At 45.2% G+C, this 23,161-nt stretch overlaps 1 long non-coding RNA gene across 1 annotated transcript in view; it reads right to left on the bottom strand.

The window, feature by feature from the left end:
* LOC137570387 (uncharacterized) overlaps positions 1-21,314 on the bottom strand; it is a 147,833-nt gene extending 126,519 nt beyond the window's left edge. The window contains exons 1-2 of the long non-coding RNA XR_011031014.1: positions 21,233-21,314; positions 12,580-12,667 (exon numbers count right to left, since the gene is read on the bottom strand). This is a non-coding gene — a long non-coding RNA (uncharacterized lncRNA). The remainder of the gene's footprint in view (positions 1-12,579; positions 12,668-21,232) is intronic.
* Between the last annotated feature and the right edge of the window lie 1,847 nt (positions 21,315-23,161).

Raw genomic sequence — 23,161 nt, 5'->3', positions numbered from 1 at the left:
GAATTTTAATTGGCTTTTGTTAGGCTCCACCCACTTTTCTAAATATTAATTCCAGTCACCCAGTGACCAACTGTGCAAAGTTTGAGAACTCTGCCATTATCTGTGAAGAAGGGTTTCAGTTTACATTTTCCCAGGGAAATTGTTTTTTACTCCACCCACCTTTTGTAACCTTGACACACATTCACTCAATGACCAGATTTTTAGCTTTTGGGTTCCTGGCATCAAAATTGTGTGAATAGAAGCAGTTTATCCAGCAAAGAAATCTGATTGGCTGTTTGTGGCTCTGCCTCTGGCACTTGAATGAATTTGAACCACAGTCACTTAATGACCGACTTTAGCAGGTTTGAAGCCTCTACCATTAACAGTGTAAGAATGGCAGCAGTTTCCACATTCCCCTTGAAAATCATTAGGTGAATTTTGATTGGATTTTTAGGGTCTGTCCACTTTTCTGAATATTAATTCCAGTCACCCAGTAACCAACTGTGCAAGGTTTGAGAACCTTAGCATTAACAGTGAAGAAGGGCTGCAGTTTACATTTTACCAGGGAAATCTGGTTTTGACTCCACCCAGTTTTTGTAACCTTTACACAGTTACTCAATGACTAAGTTTGTCAGCTTTCAGGTTCCTGGCATCAAAATTGTGTGAATGGATCAGTTTATCCAGCAAAGAAATCTGATTGGCTGTTTGTGGCTCCGCCCCTTTAGTGGATTTGAACCCCAGTCACTTAATGACAGACTGTAGCAGGTTTGAGGCCTCTGCCATTAACAGTGTAAAGATAGCAGAAGTTTCAATATTCTCCTTGAAAATCAATAGGTGAATTTTGATTGGCTGTTGTAGGTTCCACCCACTTTCCGGGAATATTAATCCCAGTAATCCAGTGACCAACTATGTCAAGTTTGAGAACCCTGCCAATAACAAAAAGGCTGAAATCAATCTAACAAATCTGATTGGCTGTTTGTGGCTCCACCCCCTTAGTGAATTTGGACCCCAGTCACCCAATGACTGGCTGTATCAGGTTTGAGGCCTCTGCCATTAACAGTGTAAGAATGGTAGCAATGTAAATATTCCCCTTGACAATCAATAGGTAAATTTTGATTAGTTGTTGTAGGCTCCACCCACATTTCTGAATATTAATCCCAGTCACCCAGTGGCCATCTGTGTCAAGTTTGGGAACCCTGCCATTAACAGTGTAAGAACAGTTGTAGTTTATATTTTCCAATATAAAAAAATTTAGTTCTTGGTGCTGCCCATTTTTTCTAACCTTGACATACAGGCACTCAATTACCAAAGTTATGAGCTTTGGGGTCCTTGGTATCAATAATTTGTATATTCCCATTGAAATAAACAAATCTGATTGGCTGTTTGTGGCTCTGCCCCCTTTCTTAAAATGAACCTCAGTCCCTATGCGGTTAAAGAGAAACCGTGATCAAGAATTGAACTTCATCCCAATCAGTAGCTGATACCTCCTTTCCCATGAGAAATCTTTTCCTTTTCACAAACGGATCATTAGGGGGCTCTGTATGGCTGATATTGTGGTGAAATCCCTCCCACAGGAAACCATGGTCCTGACAGTTTCATGTCTGTGAATCTCATTACATTGTGGGAAATAGCTGTTTACAGATGTTTCCAACTGCCAAAAAATCAAGTAGCATCTACTTCCAGTGACATCACCTGCCAGCAGTAAAAATGTCACCATGTGATAAATGTCAGAATGTAAATAAAGTAGAGGAAAGATTTTACAATGGGCAAACACTGACTAAATCATTTATACATAATTATTGTAAAAATGAAGCACTTTTTAATTACATTATTTTCACTGGAGTTCCTCTTTCACCTATTTTGGTTCCTGGACGTAGAAACTACGTCCAGGAACCATGCGCGCTACCGCGTGCTCCCGGCCCGCGGTTCGTTAGCCAGTGAATCGGGCTATGGTGCCCGATCACTGAATTCTCTCCCCCGCTGAAAAAGCGACAGCTTCTCTCGGGAGCTGCGCCTTTTCTGGCTGTTACCTCCCCCCTGCGTCGCTCTAAGCGTGTGTTACGCTTAGAGTGACGTCATGTAAACAAACTCATGGCCGCCATCTTGTGCCCAAAAAGTAATACTACAACTAAAAGTAAAAAAAAAATGAAAATCAACACACATTTACACTATAAACCTATTGTTTACCTCCCACCCTCCCAAAACTACCCAAATAAAATGTTTAATATAAAAAAAAAAATTACAAAAAAAAAACAACATGTAAATATTTACCTAAGGGCCCGTTCAGATCACAAATGCGGATGGCCATGCGTGCGGAACGCGTGCGGAACGCAACGCGTACGAACGCATGGCCATCCGTGTTTGTGTGCGTTGCGTGGCTGCCACGCGTTTTGTCAAAATCTGCGTGCAGCATGCGTTCCCGGACCGCACAGGTCCGGAACGCATGCAGTGTGAACATCAGACATTGCACTCTATGCAATGTCTGATGTCGTGCGTGTCGGCCTCCTGCACGCGTTTCCAAAACGCGTCTGGAAACGCGTGCAGTGTGAACGGGCCCTCAGGGTCTAAATATCAATGTAAAGATGAAATATTTCTATAATTTGTTTTATTTTAAACTTGTAAATAGGGATAGATGCAAAACGGAAAAAATGCACCTTTATTTCCAAATAAAATATTGTCGCCATACATTGTGATAGGGACATAATTTTAACGGTGAAATAACCGGGACATATGGGCAAATACAATATGTGAGTTTTATTTTATTTTATTATTATTGTATTTTAAAACTATAATGGGTGAAAACTGAGAAATAATGAATTTTTTCCGTTTTTTCCTTATTCTTCCTGTTAAAATGCATTTACAGTAAAGTGGCTCTTAGCAAAATGTACCCCCCAAACAAAGCCTAATTGGTGGCGGAAAAAACAAGATATAGATCAGTTCATTAATTGTGATAAGTAGTGATAAAGTTATAGGCTAATGAATGGGAGGTGAACACTTCTCAAGTGAAAACGACGGAACACGAATAGGTTAAAGAGGTTGGGGGGGGGGGGGGCAATTCCATGCAGCGCAGTCTGATTTCTTAAAATGTATATAAAACTCAAAACTGCATATATTAAAGTGTGAAGCACTTTTTTTTTAATATCAATTTTATAAAAACAACACAAAAGAGACACTGAAGCGAAAAAAAATATATGATATAATGAATTGGTTGTGTACTATGAATAATTACTAGAAGATTAGCAGCAAAGAAAATATTCTCATATTTTTATTTTCAGGTATATAGTGTTTTTTCTAACATTGCATCACTCTATAATATGTGCAGATTACACAACACTCAGCATTCAAAATGAGTCTTTCAGAGCAGTCTGTGAAGTAATGAACTCTCCTCTAGCAGAGGAAAAGTAAACAGTTCAATTACAGTTGAGATAATAAAAGTCAGATAACAGCCCTCTCCATGACTAAGTTAGTTGGAGAGCTTAATAGCTTTTTTGCATAGAGATAACTGGAGTTTCTCAACTCTTCCTGCACTGGAAACAATTAGACTGATGTATCTGATCTTAATTTTTTTTTCTTAGCTGTACTACACATACAAATCATAATCTCATCATTTTTTTTTCGCTTCAGTGTCTCTTTAAAGGGTTGGCACTTCTGGCAGATTTGATAACTTTGATCAAATCAGACAGTTATTTATTGACTCGAGCACATCCAAACGTCAGATCAGTGTCAGTCGGATGGGCACAGTGGTACATTTCTCTAGAACGGTGGGGGGTGAAAGCAACAGGGGTCCATGGTCGCATAGCTGTAAACCGCATAAAATACAACAGCTAATGGTTGCAATAGTTTAATTGATTCTTGATCAGATGTCTGCAAAGTTTGATGAAGATTGAATAGGGCAAGGCAGAATATTAATCACTAGTAACTATGGCCAGTAAGATTTTAATAATTGCAGCTTGCATACAATTGTAATGCCCAAATGCCCATTAGGCCATTATATGCAGCTTGGAGCTGGGTCAATCAAAATGGGCAGGAACTGGATTGGATTGTCTTTACTTCAATCTGCCAGCAGTTTGCATCACTATTATCCTATTGTTAAAGAGTACCCGAGGTGGTTCAGCAGGGGGGGGCCGATGGCACACAGAGGCATGTTCTCTGCTGCAGGACATAGCTCTGTGTCCTCCCCACACCGCTCTCTGCCCCCCCACCGCCACGCTATAGCCCCCTACAATTAGTGACAATAATGGTCGCTAATCTCGAGAGGAAAAAGAGGAGAGAAATTCCCTGCCCAAAACATGCACTGGGGGCGTTCCTGCAAGCCTTCCAAAGCTACCATTGGGCAGCTCTGCCTCTTCACGGCCACGCCCCCTGCCGCTCTCCCGCCTCCCTACACGCTGCTCACAGAGACCAGCTCTTCCAGCGTTGTGACTCCAGGGGGTCACAAAAACAAAAGTGGAAGAATACAGACCACTAGAGGGCGGAGATGGTGGCTACCTGATCCGCCCAGGCCCCGCATTGTTTTTTGTTATGTCCCCACCTCAGGTTCTCTTTAAAAGTGGAAATTATGCTGAGTCGGGCTGGTTATTGATCTTTGTATGGCAAACATACAGGGGTGTAACTGCAGGGGAGCAGCGTGGGGCCCCAACTTCTACTTTACTCCCTCTGATGCAGAAGTCCATCTTTCAGATCAGGTGTTTTTGTGGCTACACTTGTTATGGGTAAGAAAGTTACGATATCCACAAGGCAACTTACGGATCATGCACAAGGCAACTCTAGGCAGTTGCCTAGGATCCAGAGAAAGTCTAGGGTCCTGGTGGACGCTATCCCCCACCAAATCTTACTCATAGGAGCCAGGTGACCCTCAGTGGTGGGTGGGCAAAAAGTGCTGTTTTCCTAGGGCATTTCATCTTAATCTTTTTCTGCTAGTGATGAATGCAACCCTGCTATTCTATTTTGCAGCTATTCAGAGGAAGACTGGCAGAGATAGGAGTCACTGGGAGGACATTTGCTAATTGCCCAGGATGTAGAACCTAGGGGAAGAAAGCTATTTAGGGAACCAAATGCCCAGGAATGAAATGAAAGGAAACCAGAGCTGATAAAAGTTTTTATACATACCTGAGGCTTCCTCCAATCCAGCAGGAGGATCAGCCATACTATGCCAGGGACAACAAACACATACACAGTATAAGTAGATAAATACTTGATCTACCTACATAACACATGTATTGTATTGTCCATGTTTTGATTTCAGTGAATGTTATACAGTAAATGAAGAGGATTCTGTTCCTGGTGGGGACCATGTCTTTTGCCCACAGCTGAGGCTAAATTCTGATGTCATTTCTGCCCTTAACTTTTCTTTCCCTTTCTCCTTCAATCGCTGAGTCACCTCACAAACACAAGTGAGCAGAGGATCATGTTTCAGAAAGGAAGCTAGGCAGGGAAGGCAAGGAAATAAAGGGAAGAGGAGGAATATATTATAGATAAAAAGAACCCCCAGCATGCAGCTGTTTGGCAATGGTTATTAAAGGGCCAGTGTTCCTAAGGTATATGATAACTCCAAACCATAACAGCAGAAACATTTTGAACGTTTTGAACATTTTGAATGCAGGATTAGCATCTCATATCACTTAATACACTCAGACCAGTTGTTTAAATTCAATTTTTATGGTGACAATCCCACTTTAAAGTATACCAGAGCTGAAGTAACTAAAAAGTTTTATACATATCTGGGGCTTCCTCCAGCCAAATCCGCTTGGATTGCTGCCACGCCACCGTCCTCTGCTGCCCGCAGCTTTGGGAATCGGGCCCCGTCACTTCCGTCAATCGGAGCCAGTCTATGCAGGAGAAGTGCGCCCTCTACGTATCTCTCCAGCGGCTGCTAGAGAGATACGCAAACAGCGCACTTCTCTTACATCAGACTGGATCCGACTGACGGAAGTGACAGTACCCGGTTCCCGAAGCTGCAGACAGCGGAGGATGGCGGCATGGGAGCGATCCAAGCAGATGGGGCTGGAGGAAGCCCCAGGTATGTATAAAACTTTTTATTTAGTTCAGCTCTGAGTCCCTTTAAGCACGGATCCCTCACACGCCGCCATCCTCAGCCTTCTCCAGCTCCGGTACCAGGTCCTGTAACTTCAGCCAACCATGGCCAGTCTGAGGTAAAAGAAGTGCACCCTCTATGTATCTCTGTGGCAGCTGCCGTCACTATCAAATTGGAGAAAAAATATCAAATTGGAGAAAAATAAGGACAAAAAAATTGTGTATGGACCATTGATTATTAATCAACATCCTACGGTCAAATGCAAATTTTCTCTTTACAGACCTTGAATTATGTCTTGATTAATCATTTTTTTCTACAAAATCATTCAGATGAAAAATTCATTTGTGGACACCCATCTGACTGAGCACAATTTAATTTTTTCTCCCAGTGCCAGTAATTGCATTGATGAAGTACAAGATGTAATTACCACAACACTCTGAAAGCATAAGTAGAAGAGACTTGTTTCAGTGGTCTGCATAACTTCCATTGTGGAGTCAAATGCACTTGTCCTTCTCACTAGTCCCTCTTTTTCTACTTCTGTACAGATCTGTATTAATGAGTGCGCTTAGCTACTAAGAGACTGTTTAAAGCCAAATAATCTGTACGTCCCCTAAGGCTATTTTCACGCATCCATCTGAAAATGGCACCTGTGAATAATGGCGCACAGTGTTGCCGCTAATCCGTTTGCCGCTTATCGCTATTTAACGTTAAAGCCTTATTGTTATTTAGCGTTAAAGCCTTATTGTTATTTAGCGTTAACACACAAAACCCTCTCTGTACCTATCCCTAACCCCTAAACCCCCCGGTGGTGCCTAACCCTAACCACCCCCCTGGTGGTGCCTAACCCTAACCACCCCCCTGGTGGTGCCTAACCCTAACCACCCCCTTGGTGGTGCCTAACCCTAACCACCCCCCTGGTGGTGCCTAACCCTAACCACCCCCCTGGTGGTGCCTAACCCTAACCTTGACAGTGTTACATTAAATCCATTCATTGTTTTGCAGTTAAATAACTTCTGCAGTTTGGCTTAAGTAGGGCGCTATTGATAAATAACGTTACTGTGTGCCACTATTGATAAATAACGTTAGTGTGTGCCACTATTGATAAATAACGTTAGTGTGTGCCACTATTGATAAATAACGTTACTGTGTGCCGTTTTTCTTCTTTTTTTCCCTGTGCGCCATTATTATGCAGTACTAACGATAAATAGCGATAAGCGTATCTTTTTAATGCGGCGCCATTTCTATGCATAGGTACTGTGCGCCATTATTCACTAATCCCATTTTCACAGTGGTGCAGCATAACGGCTACTCTGTAACGTAGCGTGCAATGCACCATCTATAGCAACATTCGCAATGCAGCAAAAGAGTTGCAGTGTAACGGAGTGCGGTAAAACACGTGTTGGCGGTTACATTGAAGCATGCTTTTCATTGATTATAAAGCAGAGGGACACCAAGAGCCCCAATAGTGAAATTCGTCTTGGGGACAACAAAATAAATGAGAAGTTAAAATTATACTTACAAACCAGGGTTACCAATAGGCAACCACTGTATAGGCAGGTGGGGAGAACAATCCTGACCCCACTCAGGAATAAAAAGGTCGCTCTCTGTAGACAGGAAAATAGGGTAACAACCCTCCACCCAGGGTGGACTCAATGTAGTGTACAAGATACAGAGGCGCCAAAAGAATAAAAGGTATTTAAATGAACTTAAAAAAACAACTGGTTAAACAGAGGAGGCAGCGGTGGTCTTACCCCTCCAAACAGACACAGGCAAGGACTGCGATTCAGACAGTCCACAATTTATTCGGAACTCCAAAAAACAATGCAACGCGTTTCACGGGCCATACATCCCGCTTCCTCAGGCAAAATACAGTAGGAGTCACAGCATCTGTATTATATCAGCGAGCTCGGCGCCTCTGATTGCATGTTTCACTGTACAGGAAGTAATGCATGGACAACTCCTGGAGCCGTTGTCATATATCGATCTGTTATGTAGCTGATTTGTTGAAGGTGAGACCAGCCTTCAATATTTCCTATATGTCAAAATGTTAGGGCTGGAGCCAAAGTCACCAAGAGCGGTTCTGAGCGTTTTTAAAAACGCTTGCGGGCTGAAAACCGCTTGGCTAATGTAATTGCAATGGGATGGTGCACACCAGAGCGGTTCATTTTTTCCCCAAACGCAAACTCGGGTCCTGCAGCATTTTTGCTGATTTCTGAGGCGATTCTCAGAAATTCTCCGTGAGCTTTCATTTCCTACAGGTGAAGTGTGTCGCACGGTTACTGTGTGATGCTCTTGTCTCTTTGATGTGCAGATCTGTGAGTATTGGGGATGTGGCAGTGAGAAGCTATATACCCTTACTGATACCAATGCCCTATGGGGGGGGGGGGGATAGGGGCCTTTGTCTCTCTATACTGGGGGTGGATACCTATACTAGGGGTAGTGCACCTTTGGCTATCTACCTATACTGGAGGGCTACCTATTTTGGCATGGAACACTTTGGGCTACCAATTATTACGGCAGAAGGGCTCTGCCACAAATGATATGCCGCTTGGGCCCATATAAACCTTAGCAGCACCCCTGCTGATTTTCCTATGTCCATCATGTTATACATCACTGAATGGCAATGGCATTTGCATATGACTCTGTCTTCTACTGGTTCTGTGATTTGCATATGGTTAAGTGCATTTCTTCATGGTGTTGCAAATTCACTTGGGATTAACGTGTTTGTGTGTGCTGCATGTGTATGTGGGGTGTGTGTGTGTATGTGTGTGTGTGTGTGGGTGTGTGTGGTGTGTGTGTGTGTGTGTGTGTGTGTGTGTGTGTGTGTGTGTGTGTGTGTGTGTGTGTGTGGTGTGTGTGGTGTATGTATGGTGTGTGTGTGTGTGTGTGTGTGTGTGTGTGTGTGTGTGTGTGTGTGTGTGTGTGTGTGTGTGTGTGTGGTGTATGTATGGTGTGTGTGTGTGTGTGTGTCGCTCCTGGCACAATACAACTTCTGTGTGTGTGTGTGTGTGAGTGATATGTGTGTGCTGTGTGTGTGTGTTTGTGTGTGACCGTGTATGTGTGTGTATGTGTGTGCATGTGTGCAGTGTGTTGGTGTGTGTGCAGTGTGTTGGTGTGTGTGTGTGTATGTGTGTGCATGTGTGCAGTGTGTGTATGTGTGTTAATGTGTGCAGTGTGTTAGTGTGTGTGTGTGTGTGTGTGTGTGTGTGTGTGTGTGTGTGTGTGTGTGTGTGTGTGTGTGTGTGTGTGTGTGTTATGTCTTTGTGCTGTGTGTGCATTCTTTGTGTGTAGGCTGTGATGGGGAGATTGCCCGGTGTGGGGGGAGCTGATGTCAGGCAAAAGTAGACAGGGCCAACAAATCATCCCGAATCATTTCCATTGGCCACTTTTATTGCCCAGCCCTGGTAATGATGAGCCCTGATTCCCTCTGCTCTAACATCATCATATTATTTACACTGTTTTAATTAGTGCTCTAGCAGAGTATAATAAAACTCCCACTAATCACTCCTGCTTTGTGTTTCCCATATAATTAAGCTGTCTCTGCAACTGACTGAAATATCTGAGAAACACCAGCGAAGCTGCAGATGGGTACTAATCACCAGGAACACGGAAAACCAATAGCAGGAAACTGGTCTGAAGAAAATGGTTTGTATTGTTCATTTACTATTACACTATTCAAATGTGCAGCATTTCCCAGCTCTGAAGTGTTTAAAAAAAATGAAAATGTGTTGGCAATCAGTGCCGGTGCAGGCGGCTCACACCTGCGCAGTAGCACTGACCCTTCGCTTTGCTATTTCTGCCACAGCTCAAGCGGAAAGGTGCTAGTGCACATGACCATGGGGGCCACTCTTTGGGGGTTCCAGCACTGGAACGGGCTGGCTGAGGAGGATGGTGGCTGAAGCCACTTTAGGATCCAGAGCCTCCCGAGGTAAGTATAAGATATAGGATTTCAGGACTTCACAGGTTTACTTTAGAGAGAACCCGAGGCACTGTTTTTTTGAGGGTAGGGGCAGATGGGACACAGAGGCATGTTTTCTGCCTCATGACATTCCTCTATGTTTCCCCACCTCCGCTCTCTGAACCCCCCCCTCCCCCCGCTATTGCCCCCTGAGATTGCGATAACGGTACATAACAAGAATCCAGTTTAGGAAAAACAGGTAAGAGACATGCTACTAATATGAACATGTGACATAGTCCCGGTTTTGAAAAGGAGACAGTACAATCATCATCAAGAGGGACTACAGATCAAAAGAGGGGTTCATTTGCATAAAACAGCGTGAGACATGCCCACAGAGAATCAAATCCAGCTATCTGGGGCATGCCTAAGGACCTGAGGGGGGGGCGTAAAGGGGGAGGTCCACATAGGGAGTGGACCAGCAAAGATTGTAATCTCAGCTACCTGTCGTCCAGCGATGGACAGGCAGGCAGAGAAAGAGCTACAACTGTGGGCTCAACCAGAGCCGGGACAAGGTCCTCCAGCACCCAAGGCTGAGACACCAAAGTGCGCCCCTCCATCCCTCCCACCCAGCCGTCACACACTGATTGCTATTAGACTAAGAGGGCCACAGGGCCCACAACCTCCCCAACACCTTAATATCTAGTTATCTGGCTTGCAGTCACTGCCATGTATCACGTTTTCTTATTTCTTTCTGCTTAATACACAATTAGGAATGACAGCTGAATGAATTATGCACCCCCTCCTACACTGCGCCCTGAGGCTGGAGCCTCTCCAGCCTATGCCTCGGCCCGGCCCTGGGCTCAACAGGTAATTTAGAGGAGAGATGAAAGGAAGAGAAGAAGAAGAGAACTCTACATGTATATTTTAAAGAGGAGCTGTTAGGTATAGGGTCTCAGAGAAAATAAACACATATATCAGTAGCTAAAGATTGGCTGTACTTACATTACATATGCATTTCACTGTCCACGTTTGGATTTCACAGAATTTGTATATAGTATATGCAGAGATAGATGCTCCTGACAGCTCATGGCAGGCTCCATGTTTTTCTGTCAAATGTGTCGTCATGTCCTGCCTGCTTCCTGATCACAGAAAAGCTCGTACTGAATAACACAGTGTGCAGTGAATATTAATGAGCCATGTGGCTAGGAACAATAGCTGACTCCTGCAGTGTACTCTGCCCAGAGATTTATCAGTGCTACGCGCTGGACTGATTACAAGCTGCTGTAACGTCTCATTAGCAGCCGAGGGGAGGGCCCCAGAATGCTTTGCAGTATAGTATGCGGCTTGCGTCCTCTTAGGTCTAACAGCTTTTCTGATAAGCACACATCAAAGGTAACTGAGATTTTTATCTTCACTAATGGCTTTTTGGCTTCCTTCTAAACTGTTTAACACAGGAGAATAGAGGTTTAAATTAGCTTCTGCAGCCTGACAGTTACTCTTTAAAGAATGGTGGGAGGGAGAAGGGGAGAGGAGGGAATTGCGGCTCCATATCGGTGGGCCGCCTTCATAGCACCCGCAGGCCGTAGTTTGCCCAGGCCTGCTCTAATACTTTAGCCACAGCCCCTGAACAAGCATACAGACCAGATGTTTCTGACTTAAAGTATACCCGAGGTGACATGTGACATGATGAGATAGACATGGGTATGTACAGTGCCTAGCACACAAATAACTAGGCTGTGTTCCTTTTTTTTCTTTCTCTGCCTGATAGAGTTAAATATCAGGTATGTAAGTGGCTGACTCAGTCCTGACTCAGACAGGAAGTGACTACAGTGTGACCCTCACAGGAACACAGCATAATTATTTGTGTGCTAGGCACTGTACATACACATGTCTATCTCATCATGTCACATGTCACTTGGGGTATCCTTGAAGTGTGACAAGATTAGCTGCATGCTTGTGTCAGGTGTGTGATTCAGACACTACTGCAGCCAAAGAGATCATCAGGATGCCAAGCAACAGGAAATACTGTAAATATGGCAGCCTCCATATCCCTCTCACTTCAGCTGTCCTTTAATTAAAAGAACGAACATTCATCCAACTCCTCCACAGGGTAGAGACATGTCTTTAACATACATCAAGGTCAAATATTTCTTCTCATATTAATGTAACATCTAAATCATTGAAGTCTTCAAGCTGTCATGTTGACATTTTGCAGCGAGAAGCGATAAGCCAACTAGTGTCAGCAATATCAAAGTGACTTTTTTTCTTTTCTCATTTAGCCACTGAACATGCTCTGAAGACTGATAGCGTGCCGAAGCCATAAATCCTGCACTTTCCAAACACAAATGTGGGAAAGAATACCGCGGCCATATATCAAAATCATGCCTATGTTGGTTACCCAATCAATATGGAAGACATGCATTACAAGACCTCTATAAACCTCAATAACACTGAGGGCAGATCCCTTTCAGGGCAGCACATGTATCTGGGAAACCCATCAAGATCATGTTAAAAAAAAAATCTACTGTGTAAATGAAAACCCCGTGTGTATCTGATCACAAGTCTTAGCTGAAAGGGTAAGTGAAGAACATAGAAAAGGAATGTAATGGTTGAACCCGAAATTGCCCCTCCATCAATATTGCAGCCAGTCATAGGAATTGAGCCTTACCTTGGGGAGCCCTTGGTTGAATGTGTACTTGTGTTTCTCCATACGCATATTTGCCACCATATAAGACGCTCTGGAATATAAGACGCACCTAGGTTTAGAGGGGAAAAAAAAGAGTATAAAACCAGGGAATAAAGAATATACACTAAACCTGGTGCATCCATGGTCCAGGGGCATCTTGTACATGTTCTCCCCCAACTGGTGTCCTCATGCGTCCCCCATGTGTCCTCACGTGTCCTCACGTGTCCTCCTATGTCCCTCCTGTGTCCCCCAAGTGTCCTCCGGTGTCCCCCAAGTGTCCTCATGTATCCCCCACGTGTCCTCATGTGTCCCCCATGTGTCCTCACGTGTCCTCCTATGTCCCCCATGTGTCCTCCTGTGTCCCCATGTGTCCTCCTGTGTCCCCCACGTGTCCTCCTGTGTCCCCCACGTGTCCTCCTGTGTCCCCCAAGTGTCCTCCGGTGTCCCCCAAGTGTCCTGTGTCCCCCACTTGTCCTCCTATGTCCCGCATGTGTCCTCCTGTGTCCCCCATGTGTCCTCCTGTGTCCCCCATGTGTCCTCCTGTGTCCCCCATGTGTCCTCCTGTGTCCTCCATGTGTCCTCCTGTGTCCTCCATGTGTCTTAATGTGTCTCCTTCTGTCCCCGGTGTGTCTACTTCTGTCCCCAGTGTGTCCCCTTTTGTTCCACTTCTGTCCCCTTGTGTCCCCTTCTCTCTCCCCTTCTGTCCCACTCCCCAGTGTGTCCACTCCCCCTTTATGTGTCTCCGCTCCCCCCATGTCTCAGCTCCCTCCCATGTGTCTCCTGCTCCCCATGTATAAGTAGAAGTGTAATTGCAACATGTCTTACCTAATAGAGCAGCTCCTGCGGGATTTCAGACCTCTTCTCTTCCTATCTTATCCTCTAGTAATAGACACGATCAGCAGAAATCATTACTAGGGGGAGCTGTACAGGACAGGGGAGGCCTGCGATTCCTGCAGGAGCTGTTGGATTAGGTAAGACACGCTGCCGCTACACTTATACACGGGGAGCAGTAGACATGGGAGGGAGCAGAGACACATGCAGGAGCGGACACACACGGAGGGGGAGTGGACACACTAGGAACAGAAGAGTGGACAATGCAGGGAGTCGCTGACATGGCGGTGGGTCGGCAGTTTGTATCAGCGGGCGCTCATAAGTCCAGGATTCCCTGCATTCACCATATAAGACGCAGGGACTTTTTCTACCCATTTTTTGGGAAGAAAGAGTATGTCTTATCCAGCTGCAAATACGGTACTCCAAGTACTGCTGTGGTGCTGCCTGCTAGCCTGGCAGCCTCTGTTGCGTATCCTGCTTCCAGAATCCTTCATGTGCTTCCTATACTATATGTAACATAAGGATCTCTTGTGTATTTATTATTATTATTAATGTGTATTTTTAAAGTGGAAAATAACAATAGTCCATATTAATGTCAAAAACTGTCCGTCACAGGAGCTCACAATCTAATCACTACCAAAGTCATTGTCTAACATCCCTACCGTATCATATTTTTTATGGCACTGACATATTCTGCAGCACTTTACAGAGTACATAGTCATGTCGCTTACTGTCCTCAGAGAAGCTCACAATCTAATCCCTACCATAGTCATAGCCTAATGTCCTTGTTGCAGTCTTAAGCAGCCCATACACTCAGCCGATTTTCTGGCCGACCGATCGATCGCGGTCGATCGATCGATCGATCGATCGCAAATCGGTTGGCCAATCGACCGATCGACGGCCGATTTCGATCGATTTCGATGGATTTCCATCGAACTAGCAGGGTGGAAAATTTAGGTCGATCTGATGAGATTGCTTATCAGTTTGCATTGGCCTTAATGGAAATCTGATGGCAAAAAAATGCCATCAGATCGAATTTCAACAGATTTCAAACTGAAATCTATTGGAATTCTATCCTGGTAAAAAATGTTCTAAAAACGCATCAGATAGATCATCAGATGCATTTCTTATCTGTCTGCTGCCAATCTGACGAGTGTATGGGCACCTTTAGGCAATTTTTTTTAGAGTGAACCAGTTAACTTATTTGTAGAAGGGGAAAGGTGGCAACTCTTCCCAAGACAAGCTGCATTTGAATGACCATCAGCATAGATGTGCAGAGCCTAATTTATAGGCAGGATACACATCTTGCATTCAAAACAGATGCACCAAATTACCATTAATCAAGGCTGTTAGCTTCCACAAACAGTTTACATGCAGAGTATTCCATACTGGACCCTTCCACCAGGATGAGGTCAAAATTCCACCAGGAAGGGACAAATTACAAAATATGCATAGCGTTAACTTGGGGCGGCTGGCCTTAAAACTGGTTTACACATTTTTTTTAAAGCGGAATATAACCCTGCATTTCAACTTTGCTCTAAAACATTATTTACAGCATATTATATGCAACCAGCATTTTTTTTTTACTAGACCGGCATTGGAAGGGTTACACACAGAGCTTTAAAGTTCCGTGGAGAGAAATGCTGCCACAGTAGTTTAGATAGATACATTTAAGTAAACACAATGTAACAAGTGTGGAATTTGACACACACTCTGACTGTGCAGGAGCTCCCGGACGCAGAGAGAAAGTGAGTCACATTCCTCACTTGTTACATTGTGTTTACTTAAATATATCTATCTAAACTTCGGCTGCAGCAGCATTTCTCTCCACGGAACTTTAAAGCTCTGTGTGTAACCCTTCCAATGCTGGTCTAGTAAAAAAAAATGCTGGTTGCTTATAATATGCTGTAAATAATGTTTTAGAGCAAAGTTGAAATGCAGGGTTATATTCCGCTTTAAGAGAGATGGCAGCGCATCCTAAAACCAGGCAGCATCTGAAATGACTACCTGCTTTTAGGATGCACTGCCATCTCTCCTTTGTTGTTAACAGTAGAGTGTAACCTTGAAAACACCTGATCTGAAGGATGGACCTCTTTATCAGAGGGAGTAAAGTTGTAGTTGGGGTTCCCTTACTGCTCTGGGCCCTATTGTGATTGCAGGGGCTGCTCCCCTGTAGTTCCAGCCCTGCCTCAATACAAATGTTCCAAAGGCTCTCCGAAGTTCCTTCCATTGTGGTTTTGGGACCTTCACCAGTTAGAACAAAGTGAATATTTCAAAATAGGGCTGAAAAGTAATGCTCAAAGAGAGTTCAATAGGAAGTTGTTAGCTTGATCCCTAAGTATTTGATGAAATGTAGTTTCCAGTTATAATAAAAAGACTGCTTGAGGGTGTTTAGAGAAGAAGATGGGATATGTATAGCTGAGGCGCTGTTTTTCTTGATTAATTCTGAATCCAGATATTTCCTCATATTGTGATACTAGGTTATGTAGGTCAGGAAGAAAGATTAAAGGCTGGGTAGGAGTCAGTAAAATGTTGTCTACAAACAGTGAGAACTTGTATTCTTCTCCTCGCTGAACCTTTTATATCTGGACTGGATATCTTATCCCATCAACTGATGGTTCTACGCTAAGAGCAAAAGAAGAGAAAGAGTTGGCGTCCCTGACAAGTACCACTGTTTATAAGAAAAAAATTGTTAGAGCCAATGGAAGTTTGGCTGTGGTGGAGGGATAGATGACTGTCTTGCTAGGTCAAAAACCTTCCAAACTTACCTCAGATCACCACCTGAAACCCACCAGTTATCATGGCAGAACTAGTAGCAGTTCTTTAATAAATTCCAGAGTCCAAAAAACCTCCCCTATATTTATCATAAAAAATTCCACATACGAAACCGTTGTTTAATAACCAAGCAAGGTAAGTCTTTTCCACAATCACATTTGAGGTCTAAGACCTCCAACTCCATAAGCATGTGTGAGTCCCTCGCCATCCTCCCGCGGTCTGCCGTTCAGCCACGATCAGCCCCGGTAATTGGCGCGTCAATCTGGGCTACTGTCACGGTCAGTTACCTGTCCAGGTGAGGCGGCTGGCACATACGGATGCTGGCAGTCGTTCTGGGGGGTCTCGGCGGGCCTCCCGGCAGGGTGGTCTGTCGGTGCTCTCCAGCGCGTGTAGCGTTGTGCGGCGAAAGTGTTGGCGCCGCAAGGCGTGGGCATGATTGTTGTGCACACGCGCGCGCAAAGACGGCTGTTTTATGCATCTTCTTGTTGTTGTGCGTGTGTGCGCGTGTGTATTGCGCATGCGCGTGTTCGCGTTTGTGCATGCGCGCGTGACGCGCTGCTCCGTGTGCACGTGACGCACTCTGTTGTGCGCGCGTTGCACGGTGCGCGCCAAACGGCCTATTTAAGCCTGGAGAGCCCAGACCTCTGTGCTGTGGTATTGCAGCGAGTTTGCTCCTGTGACGTGACACTTTGTCTGCCTGATCTCTGACCTTACTTCATGCTGAACCTTGCCTGTCTGATAACCCGCTCTGTTGCCGAACCCTGCTCTGTACGACGACCCGCTCTGCTGCCGAACCTTGCCTGTCTGATAATCCGCTCTGTTGCCGAACCCTGCTCTGTACGACTACCCGCTCTGCTGCCGAACCTTGCCTGTCTGATAACCCGCTTTGTTGCCGAACCTTGCCTGTCTGACTACCTGCTCTGTTACCGACCCCGGACCGTCCAAGGATCTGCTGTTCTACCAGTCTGCTACAGGACCTGCGTGGCAACACCATCTCTGGCGTACGGGTCATTGCAGTACCAGACCCGTCCTGCGGGAGTCTCCAGTTCCTGTTTGCTCCAACGACTGGATCTGCGAGCACCCCTGCCCGTGTTAATCAGAGGCACCTGTTCCCAGCTCAGGGCCTTTGGTTGATAAGCCGCAGGGGCTGCTGCCCTCAGCACCTCCAGGTACGTGACAGAATACCACAGCCATAACATGGGGACCGCTGAGACAGCGAAGGTTTTGACCACTTTGTATGAACAGATGTCGGCCCTGACTGATGCTATGAAAGAACTACAGGCTAGGCATTTACGCCTGGAAGGAAGAGTGGGTGCGATGTCTGCAACTGGGAACCAAGCTCCAGTAACCGCCCCTCCACCAGTCGCTAGTCCGGTTATTGCGCCTCCTGCTGCAGCTCCTCTTCCACCTCCTCCTGAACCACGTGTAGTTATGCCAGATCGGTTCTCTGGAGACCGAACCAAGTTCCGAGCTTTCCGTCACTCATGTCAGCTCTACTTCAATCTGCAACCTCGCACTTATTACTGCGAAGAGGTAAAAGTGGGATTAATCATCTCCCTACTACAAGGGGAACCCCAAGCCTGGGCCCACAACCTTATGTATCAAGAACATGTATCTCTAGCAACATCAGAAACCCTGTTTGCAGCTATGGCAGTACTATATGATGATCCACAGCGTAGTGCTACTGCTGAGACCGCCTTGGGATATCTTTGCCAAAGCCGCCGGTCGGTGGAAGAGTACACTGCGGAGTTCCGTCGGTGGGCGGCCGACACAGACTGGAATGATTCAGCCCTGAGATATCAATATCGGAAGGGTCTGTCAGCTTACATTAAAGATGAACTATCGCGTGCTGATGCTCCGACTACTTTAGAAACACTCATTACCGCTGCAATTCAGATTGATAGACGGTTCCAGGAACGACAGCTGGAGAGATTCAGTGAACGCAGCCCACGCCCCAATTGGATACCTGCCTCCTCTGTTGGTGCCCCTGCTCCTGTGACAGACCAAGATCAGCCAGAGCCTATGCAGATTGGGGTTATTCGTTCTCGTTTCTCCCCCGAAGAAAGACAAAGACGGCGCTCTCTCTGTTTCTATTGTGGCTCAGCTGGTCACTTTTTAGATGCCTGCCTGATCCGCGCCCCTGGTGAGAAGAAACAAATCATGCAGAACCCACATACATATAATCTCCAGATTATTCGGCCATCCACTAACCATTTCTCTGTTCCTATTTCGTTTCAGTTACCCGCAGGAAACCTTGAAGTATCAGCCATTATTGATTCAGGTGCATGCAGCTGCTTTATGGACATCACGTTTGCCACTAATCACCGGATACCTGTGCAGTTTAAACAAAATCCCCTTTTAATTCATCTAGCCGACGGTAGTGAAGTGAGCTCTGGTCCAGTTGTCTATGAGACATTACCTCTTGCTACCACAATCCAAGGATTACACCAGGAACAACTGAAGCTGGACCTCCTTACTTCACCTCTCCATCCAGTCATCCTAGGATTACCCTGGCTGCAAGCTCATAATCCTGCTATTGATTGGTCTTCTGGCACTGTGTCCTTCCCGTCCACCAATTGCGACAAGAGTTGTATACTGGAGCAACCAAGATCAGTGGGTACTCTTCTCTGTACATCTTCTTTACAGGAAGCAATACCGGAACAGTATCATACTTTTCTTGATGTATTTGACAAAAAGAAAGCTGATGTATTGCCTCCTCACCGGCCATACGATTGTCCCATTGATTTACTGCCTGGATCAACAATTCCTTTTAGTCGAATGTTCCCCCCTGTCAGAACCTGAGCAAGAAGTATTACGAGAGTACATTGAAGAAAACGTGAGGAAAGGCTTCATTCGACCTTCCAAGTCCTCTGCTGGTGCAGGAATTTTCTTTGTCCAAAAAAAAGATGGAACCCTCAGGCCTTGTATTGACTACAGGGAATTGAACAAGGTTACAATCAAAAACAGGTACCCTTTACCACTTATGCCGGAACTGTTCCAGAAATTAAGAGACGCCAAGATCTTTACAAAACTAGATCTGAGAGGTGCCTATAACCTAGTGAGGATCAGTGCAGTTTCTAGGCCAAACTGCTCCCAGCGCGAGTGTCGAACAATATGCCCCCCTCCCCTCCAGTACAGGTGGTGATGCCACTTGCCTCTTGCTGGCTCCCAGACTCCTTCAGCCAAGACCAGATTTGTATTTTTTACTACCCAAGGCCTGGTTTCGCCGACTGCCCCTCGTGAGACCTAAGATCCAAATACATGGTAGACCAATGTTGCCCTTCATGTTTGATCACTAGGTTGACAGTTTTGGGGGGCCAGGTCTAAGAAGGCACACTGCTGAGCTAGACTTACTACTCAATGAAGAAAGGGGCAGGTGGGAGGTACAATTGCCTGGCACATAGTGTCTGGGTATGTATGAGCACAATGGGCTTATTCGTTATTAGTCATTTAACGATTTGCTAACATTGTGGGGCAACTATGCACATGCTGTATTCTCAACTAAATTGCTTCCCTCAAGCATACTATGGGAGGGTAGGCATATGTGAAAGGCAGCAGCATGCCACAGGAATATGCTGGGGTGGTGTGGGGTGGGAGGGGTGGGGCTGGAGAGAGGGTGAAGAATGCACCAGGAATTCACGGAACGCAGCAGTGTGCCACAGGAGCATGCTGCGACAGCAGTGTATCACAGCTATGCGTGGAGGTAACAGTCTATTGCAGGAATGGTGGGGAATAGATGGTAGAGGAAAAAAGGATCATTGGTCTGATACTGATTGAATCAGTTACGTTTGGGCGACATATCAAAATAGGGGGCACGGCCAGGAAAACAAGCTGGAAGTCAGGTGTAAATGAGCAGAGATGGGAGAAACGGAAGTGGTCTGTTACAGAGAGGAGATAGCACGTAGCACTACAGATTAAACTACACAATACATACATAGACATATGACTATGGCAGGAATTATATTGTGAGCCCCTCAGAGGAACAGTTAAGTGACAAGACAATATACTTTGTACAGAGCTGTGGAAGATGTTGGCACTATATAAATACTAAATAATAATAATAAAGTACAGCAGAGACTTGGGTTTATGCGCAGCAGCAGTCTGAAGCCAATGGGGTGAGAGGCATGAAGCAGCAATTTAGTATTAAAATTTGGAGGTAAATGGTTAAAGTACAGAAGGGGTTTACACTTTCTTAAAACCAGCCAGAAGGAGAAGCTGCCACAGTTATAAAGGGTGTTATGCTGGGTACACGCTATGAGATTTTCTGGCCGATTTACTGTCAGATCAATTATTTCCAACATGTTCGATTTGCTTTCCGATCGATTTCCAAGCATTTTCCGATCGATTTCCGTTCACTTTAATAGGAAATCGATCAGAAAATGCTCAGAGATTGATCAGAAAGCAAATCGGACATGTTGGAAATAACTGATCTGACAATAAATCGGCCAGAAAATCTCATAGTGTGGTACAGCATTAGATTGTGCAGCTGCACTCTCTAGAATAGACAAACAAAGTGAAAGTATATGTTCCCAGCTCACTGCCTGTGTGCTCCCATAGTCCTCCTCACTACTATAGACTGTATGCCCTGTGCACACACCAGCACCTCCTCACTGTGCTGAATCAGTGACTTACAAGAGAAAGGAATGCCCATGCATCACTGTAGCTGTGGGAGAACATCCTATACCAAATTGATAGACCCACAATGTCAGTTCAGCCTCTCTCCAACTGACACAATTAAAAAGCACCCCTGGTTGATGCAATGCAATTAAAATAAAAAACATGTATCATTAGTCAAATCATTTCCTTCTGCAAAGTCTTCCCTAAAGTTCACCTGGCTGGTGTGAGTGAGAGTACTGTACATATATGAGTTACTCTCATAGTTCTGGATTTGCAGGCACTTCTCTAATGTGCTCTGCAATGAGGGAGGGACGTTCAGGACACAAGCAAACTACCCTTGTGTTTCCTCTGCTGCAGCTCTACATGCTCCCTCGCCTCTGTGCAGAGCTCTCAGCAGCTGCTTCCTAAATACCTGTTGTGAAGCACACTTTTCCTGCTCAAGGGCTGGGGCTGAACTTCCCTTCCTTTCAGTGCTGTGTGAGCTGTGTCACATGATCACCCATCTTCCTCTCAGGCTCTCACTACTTCCTCCTCCTCGCGTTTCCTGCTCTGTTCAGCCTGACACTTTCTCCTCTCATCTGCGCCCCCTGGCTTCACCCTCCAGCACTGCGCTCAGGGCAGTTGCACGCCTTGCACGGCCCAAGAAACGGCAGTGGTGAGGATAAGAGAAGGGGATGAGTGGAAGACTGCCTTTAGGTCACGATACGGTCATTTTGAGTACCTAGTCATGCCATTTGGACTTTGCAATGCACCAGCCACCTTTCAGCATTTCATTAATGATGTTCTCAGGGAGTTTATTGATCATTTTCTAGTAGTATATCTGGATGACATCCTGATTTTTTCAGCATCCTTGGAGGAACACAGGAAACAAGTTTGTCAGGTATTGGAGCGATTAAGACATCACAGCCTTTATGCCAAAGCTGAAAAGTGTGATTTTGAACAACATACAATTCAGTTCCTGGGACTTATTATCTCGGCAGAAGGGTTTACCATGGATCCCCAGAAAGTTCACGCTATCCTTGAATGGCCAGCACCAATCAACAGAAAAGCAGTACAAAGATTTGTAGGATTTGCAAATTTCTACAGGAAATTTATTAGGAACTTTTCCGCCATTATTTTACCCATCACGAGGCTGACCTGACAACATATTCCGTTTAAATGGACGGCGGAAGCTCAATGCGCCTTTGAGAAACTAAAGGAACTATTCACGTCTGCATCCATTCTCAAGCACCCTGACCCGGCCTTGCCATACATCCTGGAGGTGGACGCTTCAGATTCAGCAGTGGGTGCAGTGTTATCGCAGAGATCGGGTGAAAAAGCAATTCTCTACCCCATAGCCTTCTTCTCCAGGAAATTATCGGATGCGGGAAGGAATTATGATGTGGGAGACAGGGAGTTGTTAGCCATTAAATATGCTCTGGAAGAATGGCAATACTTACTGGAAGGGGCTTCTCAGGATATCCTAATCTACACGGATCATAGAAACCTAGAGTATCTGAAGACAGCAAAAAGACTGAACCCAAGACAAGCCAGATGGGCACTTTTTTTTTCAAGGTTCTCTTTCCATATCACATACCGCCCTGGTTCAAAGAACATTAAACCGGACGCGTTGTCTCGCATGTTCCCTGAAGAAGAGATGCCAAAGGTAATGGATGCTGTTCTTTCCAATCAGAATTTTTTATTAATACAACCGGAGTTAATAGAACGGCTCCGTCAAGATTCTGCAGACCCACCGGACAAAATGAAGACACAGTTGGTAGCCAAAGACGGGTTGTGGCTTTTCAAAGATAGGGTTTTTGTGCCGGAAAAGTATCGGTTGGAGGTATTCAAACTGTGCCATGACCATCAGATGACCGGTCACTTTGGAGTGGCAAAAACACAGGAATTAGTCCAACGTTTATTCTGGTGGCCTGCGTTGCAGAAGGATTGTGAAAAGTATGTCAAATCATGCCAAGTATGCAGCCGGAGCAAGGGGTCGAACCTCAAACCATGGGGATTGTTGAATCCCCTACCTGTTCCTCCTAGACCATGGTATTCAATATCAATGGACTTTATTGTAGAATTACCAAATGCAGATGGGGCCAACACGATCTTTGTAGTGGTAGACCGATTAACGAAGATGGCGCATTTTATTCCCATGATGAGCTTACCTTCTGCAAGAATTACTGCTATGACATTCATCAAGGAGATTGTAAGGTTGCACGGTGTTCCTAACGATATTGTATCAGACAGGGGAACTCAGTTCACTTCACAGTTTTGGAAAGCACTCTGTCAAATACTCAATATCCGGTTACATTTTTCATCAGCATATCATCCACATTCCAACGGACAAACTGAACGC

The sequence above is a fragment of the Hyperolius riggenbachi genome, chromosome 4, assembly GCF_040937935.1.
Source record: "Hyperolius riggenbachi isolate aHypRig1 chromosome 4, aHypRig1.pri, whole genome shotgun sequence".
Classification (NCBI taxonomy): domain Eukaryota; kingdom Metazoa; phylum Chordata; class Amphibia; order Anura; family Hyperoliidae; genus Hyperolius; species Hyperolius riggenbachi.
The sequence above is the reverse complement of the archived record's forward strand: the minus strand, read 5'-3'. Positions and strand labels throughout refer to the sequence as shown.